Source organism: Physella acuta, unplaced genomic scaffold (assembly GCF_028476545.2).
Source record: "Physella acuta isolate Inbredline_101_S28 unplaced genomic scaffold, ASM2847654v3 ptg000699l, whole genome shotgun sequence".
NCBI lineage: Eukaryota > Metazoa > Mollusca > Gastropoda > Physidae > Physella > Physella acuta.
Window position 1 is genome coordinate 592,084 of NW_026732218.1, and position 8,594 is coordinate 600,677.

An 8,594-nucleotide genomic window follows, 5' to 3' on the forward strand; every position below is an offset into this window, starting at 1 on the left:
TCAAAAGAGCCGCCTGCGGCTCGCGAACCTCAGGTTGCCGACCCCTGGTGTAGGCGATATTTTCCTGACAGCACAACAAAAAATTTCATAGATTGTCTAACTAAGAGCAGGTAATTATCTCCCATATTATAAAATAACATTGTTAAAGGGAAAATGAAAATTATTCTTGGTAATATTTAATTAATACTTCGGAAAATACAATGCTTGTATAAAGTTTAAGTATTTTTTCTTATTAAAAAAAAATTTTTGTTGTTTAATTTAGTATTAAGAGTATTTTATGTCCAAAATTAATAAACACATTGACAATATAAGAAAACAAAAAGCTTGTTTCTTTTTACATTGTTATTGTTTAAAATTAAACGATACGCTTTCAATTGCATTCGGACACTGTTATTAATGATCGTCAATTTTTTTCACAAGAATTAAAACAAACTTTCTCTTTTTAATAAAAGATTATGTTGCTAAAATATGTAATTTCCCAAATCCCATTATTGCATTTATTTTGTTGATCAAACAAAAAATTAGAAGGCTGTAGTTCCAAATTTACGCATTAGAAATTATCTCTCATATTGAATGTCGGTGGTGTAAAGGTAGGCATGGTTGCCTTCAAAACAGACGGCCCGGATTAGATTCCCGGCTAACGCAATAATGCACAATATAAACGAGCTGACCCGCTATTTAGTTTTTTTTTACTTTCTATTTTTCAGTAATTCATAATTTGTGAATTCGACACTACCAACGTTGCGACTGAAAATAATTTGCTTTAAAACACTATAAGTAGCTCGTGAAGGACGATTATCCTCCCCCACACTTTCTATTCCTCCCCGTGACGACAGTTTACGGGCGACAATGAAAAGATCAAGCAGAACTTGTTTTTACCTCCCCTTAGTTTCAAATCTTTTAAAAACTAAATTATCTGCCCTTAATAGCCGTCACTTATTCGACCCGGTTCTACGATTGTAAACATTTAGTGTCAACTACAGCTCACCAGACTTGTAGGGGTGGTAGATATATGCCTTGAGAGCGGGGGAGTAACCCTAACCCTAACCCTAACCCTAACCCTGCTCTACGATTGTAAACATTTAGTGTTTACTAGAGCTCACCAGGCTGGTGGGGGTCGGGGGGGGGGGGGTGTGGCTATATGCCGAGAGAACGGGGAAGTAACGGCGTGCGTCTACATGGTGTCTCGCACGGTCCCCATGAAGAGAATCATATATATAGATGTTGATTCCCAAATGCTATAAAGGGAATTTTAAAATATTGGTTGACCTACATGATAACAATAACGTTTTGTTGAACCTACGGATAATTTTAATGTTGCATCATTTATTTAAATATCTGACTGTTTTTATTTAGCTTTTTACCACTTGTCTGTCAAAATCATCGTTTTTTTTTTCGTCTGCCAATGACAATAGTTGTCTTCCAGCGTGCCACTGGATACACTGACCCCCCATTCACCCCCACTCCCTTCCTGAGAGATTTAAGGGGAAAAAATTTAACCCTGCTATTTTTATCTAAGACTATGACAAATTTCCACCTTTGTCCAGACTAATGTTAAACAGTCTAAGCTCAGTGTAGTCTAGTTCTAGTGTCTGTTTTCACCAGTTACCTACTATACTAGATCATCTTCAACCGAACAAAAAGTTTCCGTACGTCAAGAGGGTCATCCAAGATATGACGTCATAATTTTAAAAAAAAAACGATTTTACAACCACCTCTCCATTATGAAATATGCAGGGATGTGACCAGACCAGGAAAAAAAATTAGGAAATTTTCTTCGGATAATAACTCAATATGTTTTATCTACTTTTTATCGCGGTTAAGCAGCTTCATACTGTTACTGTACAAATTAATTGTTTAATGAAGTTAATATTTTAAATACAAGAAGTTTATGTTACTCTAAAATAACATTGAAAGTCTTGTCTAATTGCAATTTAATGTTTACCTTATAAACAACTTTTTTAAAATTACAATGTAACAAAAGTAGCAATTAAGTTTTATTTTACCATTAAGCTAATTTAAACTGTACTAATCTAGTGTAGATTCTAGATGTACTCCTGTTTTCAATTTTTAAATAGGGGGCCTAATGCCTAATATATATTCTTTTAAAGATTGGATTGGTAAAAATATTTGTCTTCAACTGTAAAGAGCCTAGATTAAGATTAGTTACAATTTGAAAGTATTAGGTTCATGTGATGGAAAAATGAAATGGATCAGGTTAGCTAAGATTAGAAAGGGTCTGACGTGTGAACCAAAGTTAATCATTTTGATAGCCAAGCCACATCGATATTTATGTTTTTTTTGGAATAGCTGTGTAAATTGTTAAGGGTCATCCACGTTTTTTTTTGACGATATTTACCTCCCCTCTCTCCTACAAAATCCAGACTCCCCCACCCCCATAATGACGTCACACCTCAGCCAACAAATGCTCCTCCACCCCCCTCCTCGAATTGAATTTTTTTTAAACCGATTTTTTTCTAAAATATTGACTGAGGGTCGACCAACATAAGGTATTTTATTCAATTTCTATTACAATGTTTTACAACAGTTTTCCAAAACGCGTAATAGCGGCTAAAATGCAGTTGTTTCTAACATTACTTTTTTAAAATACAAAAATATTAAAATATGACGTTACACTATCTTACGAGTGTTACGTTATTTATGGAAGACCCCTTACTAAAAATTTAAACAGTCTGTACGTATTTTTTCTTCCACAAACAAGACACGGTCGTAGTCACGTTGAGTTTATAATTTTAATTTTTTTTAATCTGTAGGCCTACGCAGCATACGTATTGCAGAAACAGCTATTTGAAATTGACTGTGACGTCATTTTTTTTCCACAAGCAGTACCGAACACGTACTTGGGGTCAAGGTGAGGTCACAAGAGCCACCGTTACTACGAGGTGGGGCGGGTTAGTCTAGTCCTCATAGTCACCTTTTGCAAGGATTTCAATATTAATTTGAGATTGCGAAATAAAATAGAATCCGAGAGAAACTGTAGATTTAGGCGGGTTAAAATACCGATAGGTAAATTAGGCTATATCGATAGCTAGATTACCAGGCTTAAGAGATGTAAGTTTTAATTGAATAACTGCATTATTTTAGATTACCTTTTCCGTGTTTTTGTTAAATAGTTAACTGAAAATATCAGCGGAAAATTTGGACTAAAAAAGTGTACTTTGAAAAATTCGAAAGTCCGCCGAAATTCCGAATCTACATTTAATTTTAATCTTGATCTAGCACCGTCAGACCTAGCGCAATCGACCAATCGAAAAGAAATGCGCATATTCGCGTGTCCGTTTGACCTAAGTACAGTAGTTGTCGATTTAAATTTAAATACGAATAAGTGAAATGAGCATGTCGGCCCTTTCCGTAGAAGACATTTCCGTTGTTTTTTTTCCTAATTTTTAAAACTTCGTAAAAAATCGACAAAAATTGAAAGTCGGCGGAAAAATTCGGCGAAAATTAAATCAGCGGAGGAAAATCGCAAGTGAAACGGAAAAATCGGATTTCCGCTAAAATTCGGAAAAGTCACATCCCTGAATATGGTCCCAAAAACTCAGTCCTCCATCATCCATTGTCACAAATATTCCCAAAAAGTCAGTCCTCTATCCTCCATTGTCACATATAGTCCCAAAACGTCAGTCCTCCATCCCAGCTAATACAGTCACACCTCAGCCTATACCCCCACTATGCCTGCGAATCGCAAATAAAAAAAACAACACCAAGTCCTTTTTTAAATATATTATGAGCTTAACTATAACTTTGAAATTTTAGAAAAACTTCCTTTTAAAAGCGAGTTACCAGATCAGTATCAAGTTTTTTTTTAAATTTTAAAATTTACTTTTTTAAAAATAAAACCCCACTCCACCCTTTAGCCTTATTCAATGGCAACACTTCGACACCATATTCCACCCCACCTTACCCCCACCCACCTCCCCCGTTGTTATGTGGTTTATGGATGACCCTACACAGGTCAAATTCATCGTTTGACATTGATAGTGTCAATAGTTGACTTATACAAATTTGAAATTTCCAGTTATAGTTTCTTCCCCCACGCCATCCCCCCACCCCCGGCGTGTAACGTGGTCGATGGAGGACCACATACAGGTAAATATTCAAATCAATCAGTCAAATTAATCATTAGCAAATCATAATTTAAATCAAATTGAGCGTCACTAAATATCGGCGTCGGTGGTGTAAAGGTCAGCATGGTTGCCTTCCAAGCAGTCGATCCGGGTTCGATTCCCGGCTGACGCAGTTTACTTTTTTAAACTTCAACTTTCGAGCATTCACAGAAATACATGATGTAAGTTCAAATATTAATGAACAGGTGTTTCTGTATGATGTTTTTGTTTTGTTTTTCCAAATATGTCAATATATATAGCAGACATTATTTAAGTTTTACAGTTTTTAACTTCGGATAAAAGCTGGCTTAATTAATTCATAATAAACAGGATAAATACATTTATTAATTACTCAATCATTGTTAACGTGTGATTGGTAGGCGGTGTAGTGTGAGGGTGGGGATTTTATGATGCGAAACGAATGATTCCAACAACACACAGTTCAAGTTCAACTATAATTGTTCTTTATTAAAATGATATATATGTTCAAGTTTCTACCTAACTGATCTACACTGTACTATTTACTTCTACTACTGACTGTTCATACCACATGCTACCTACTACTACGCACTCCCATGACCAATCCTAACACTAACTAACTGTTCCGTAGCTCTGCAAATTACAACCGTCTCTAACCACTACCTAACACCTTCTCTACTCTTCGCTAGCTACCTATCAACTGCTGGCCTATCTCTCTACTCCCCACGCCTCAGTGGTCAGCTGCCCGTCCCACGTGACCGGTCAGCCCTGTGCGCCCATTGGGCTCTCTACCCAACCAACTAGGCCTATAGTCTGTTTCTGCTAACCTATATCTGCTAAACATGTCTGACGTAATCTTGCGTCATCACATGTAGTCATACATCATAGTTACACATTTGTTTTCCATTTTGGTATGTTCATCGACGTCAGTAGTGGAAAGGTCAGCATGGTTGCTGTAACAACTTGAACTTCATTGTTGTTATTGTGGGTTCTTCAATATACTCATACGAGCAACAGTAGTTGTGAAACAATAACTTTATTTACACTTTGTACAGAGAATTAATAGATCCATAGTCAATCCATGGTCACAACTGGTATAAGTACAATCACAGTCAAGAAACAAAGTGTCGTAGTAACATCCTCCATTCACAGCCACAGTCCTCAGGTTCAAGTTCTAGCACACAACACCCGTTCACCTTTTGCTCTCCCTTTTATTCACCACTTTCTCTCCCCTTACGTCAATGAGCGATCTCACCCAAAAGCATGGGAAATACATATGACGATCGCTCAGACAGTCCTTCCGCTAGCCAGGTACTCTTCATTCATGCAAAACACAATATAATAAAGATACATAATAATACAGTCTGTGACACGTCCCCCCTTCGAATAAAATTTTGTGTAACAAAATTTATAAATACAATATTAGTAGGGCAGGATCATGTGCCAGACAACAAAATTTATAAATACAGTATTGGTAGGGCAGGATCATGTGCCAGACAACAAAAAATTGTGTACAATTCAAAGTAGAGTAAAATATATTCATTTTAGACTAAGCACTTGTAGTCATAAATTTATAGTGCATACAAATACACCAGTATGTAGTGACTATATCAGTGATAATTAAAATATGTCAGTGTTTTGAACCAAAACTTTAAATGTACAAGCATTATATGTAATATTTAATGCATCAATATACATTCACATAGGAGAAAAAAACATTTCAATTACCCAGTAACTGTAGTATAAACAAGACAAATGAGTGTAATAAATTACCAAACCAGTCTGGTACATGACTTAATTACCAAACATAATACATAGTTGAAATTATCAAAGACTTAATTCAACTCATAATTTAAATAACTATATCCTATGTGGTAAAAAAAAACTTCCTTATCATCAAGGTATGTTATTACCACGCATGAGTAATATACTTTGTTGTCTCCCCTAGTCGACCCATTTCAGACAAATCTAGGTCACAACACAATCACATTCTTGCCTTACACAGGTATTGACTAATACAATACATCATTGAGACTTCCGTCTTATTGTTATGCGGAATAAATAGTCTCTAATTTTTATTTATTTACTTTATTCACTGTTAATTAATAGTATAGAATAGGTTTAACATAATACAGTTTACATTCTTTAGATATAGTACACAATTTATGTTTACTCAAACACATTATTTGATATTTATATATTACAGTTACAGACTGTATAATATTAATAAACTGTCAATTGATAATTTAATCTTAGCATCCTCTATAGCATGAGTAATCGTTCTCGTGCAGTTGACGATGACCTGTATGCCATCTCTCCCTCAAATTGTAGCTTTTAGCTGTGCTACCATAATCATTTCCTAGATTTCGTGTAACTTGTGTTACTTCATTTGTTTTAATATTCTCCTCTGGTTTCTGAACAACGTCAGTGGTTATCTTGCTTTGTGTATGTTGGTTTGGTTCATCAACCAACTCAATATAAATATTATGGCATTGCTTTGGCCTCTCATAATATGTGTTGCGTCGGTAACTTCCATTAGTATACCTATTCACACTTTTGTTATTCTGATTTGAACTTGATACATTATTCCTTAAATTACTGTATTTCCCACATGACTTTCTTTGTACATAATAATTGTTTCTTCTCTGATTTGCCAACCTATGCCAACATTGATTTTGGTAATGACCTATTTTTCCGCAGTAAAAACATCTAGATTTTGGCTTCTTATAAACATGGTGACTGTATTCATAGTTTGCTAAATTTCTTTTTCTTTCATTCTGTGCATTAATGACATTAATGACATTCTTATTAACATGTTGACTGTATTCATAGTTTGCTTCATTTCTTTTACTTTCATTCTGTGCATTTTTATTAACATTGTAATTTGTAGATATTGTTTCATCTTTCTTAACTTCCTTATGCTTCTTTATTGATTCTAATTCACACATAAATTTCTGGGTTAATTTCTCCATTTCTTTGTTAAATTTATCCTTGAGTTCTAGTATATCTTCTTTATAGTTTGACTCCAATTTTCGAAGTAAATCTTCAATTGGTACGTTCTCTTCATTGTGGCTTATTAAGTTCACTGATTCATTAATCATCATTAGTTTATCATGATTCCTGCCATTCTCCGATGGACTTATTAAATCATCACTGCCATTCACTGATGGGCTTATTAAATCATTTTGACTGCCATTCACTGCTGGACTTGTATCTTGTTGACTGCCATTCTCTGATGGACTTACGATACAACTTTCAATAATATTCTCGTGTTCCTGCGTTTGAGTCAATAAAGAGTCAATCTTAAGACATTCTAATGTGTCTGTCACCTTTAAATCATTATTAAGTTCACCCTCTGTTTTATCCTTGTGTTTCAATTCTTCCTGGACTATGTTACTCTGTTCTTCATTCCAAAGGTTGCCAATATTTACTTCTTCAAGTTCTGCTTTAAATTCTGTCTGTTCACTTTCTAATTTTGGTTCATTTGTGTCTGTTATAGCTTTCATTTCTAATAGTTCTTGTTCATATGCTAGTTCATGTAGGCCAACTTGTTTTTCCATATTTTCAGCCCTATTATCTGCTCTCTGTTTTCTGTTTCTTTTTTTCCGTTTTCCTTTTGATTGTACAGTCTCCTCTACTTTATCTCCATCTGACATTTCTTCTTCTTTTTGCACCTCTGTAATAGCTCTTGATCTATTACGCACTATTTCTGTCTCACCATCTAATTCTCTTATTACTTTTCCATGAGCTAGTCTGGGTTGTTCATTTTCTTCGTCCCATGCTTCTAATGCTTTTTCTATGTCTCTGTCAAATCGAGTGTTTGCCCAGGCTATCTGCTTCTTCATCTTCTTAATGCCTTGCGCCCTCGCTAGTGCTAGATATTCTTCAAAACATAACATTTTGATATATTTTCTATTTATGACATAAAATATAAATTCATTAGTTGACAATAGATAAATGTTAATTAATTTACAATACCCTTTCTTGTATTCTGGCTTTGTTCAGTTGATTAGAGACATCTAGTAATCCAAGAAAAGTTCATAGTACATATATACGTCCAAAAATAGTTCACTTTGTTGATTCCAAAAAGTTGAAAAATTTCAAAATAGTTCCAGTAGCCTTTTTTTAGAGTAGAAATTTGTCCAGTTTTAGATAAGACAGCTTCAGGAACAGTTTAGAAACAAAGTGTCGTAGTAACATCCTCCATTCACAGCCACAGTCCTCAGGTTCAAGTTCTAGCACACAACACCCGTTCACCTTTTGCTCTCCCTTTTATTCACCACTTTCTCTCCCCTTACGTCAATGAGCGATCTCACCCAAAAGCATGGGAAATACATATGACGATCGCTCAGACAGTCCTTCCGCTAGCCAGGTACTCTTCATTCATGCAAAACACAATATAATAAAGATACATAATAATACAGTCTGTGACAGTTGCCTTACAAGCAGTTGATCCAGGTTCGATTCCCGGCTGACGCACATTTTTTA

At 35.0% G+C, this 8,594-nt stretch overlaps 1 non-coding gene across 1 annotated transcript; it reads left to right on the top strand.

Moving 5' to 3' along the window:
- The first annotated feature begins 4,188 nt into the window (after positions 1-4,188).
- On the top strand, positions 4,189-4,260 carry Trnag-ucc (transfer RNA glycine (anticodon UCC)). The gene has a single exon. It is a non-coding gene; the product is annotated as a tRNA-Gly (tRNA).
- The last annotated feature ends 4,334 nt before the right edge of the window (positions 4,261-8,594 follow it).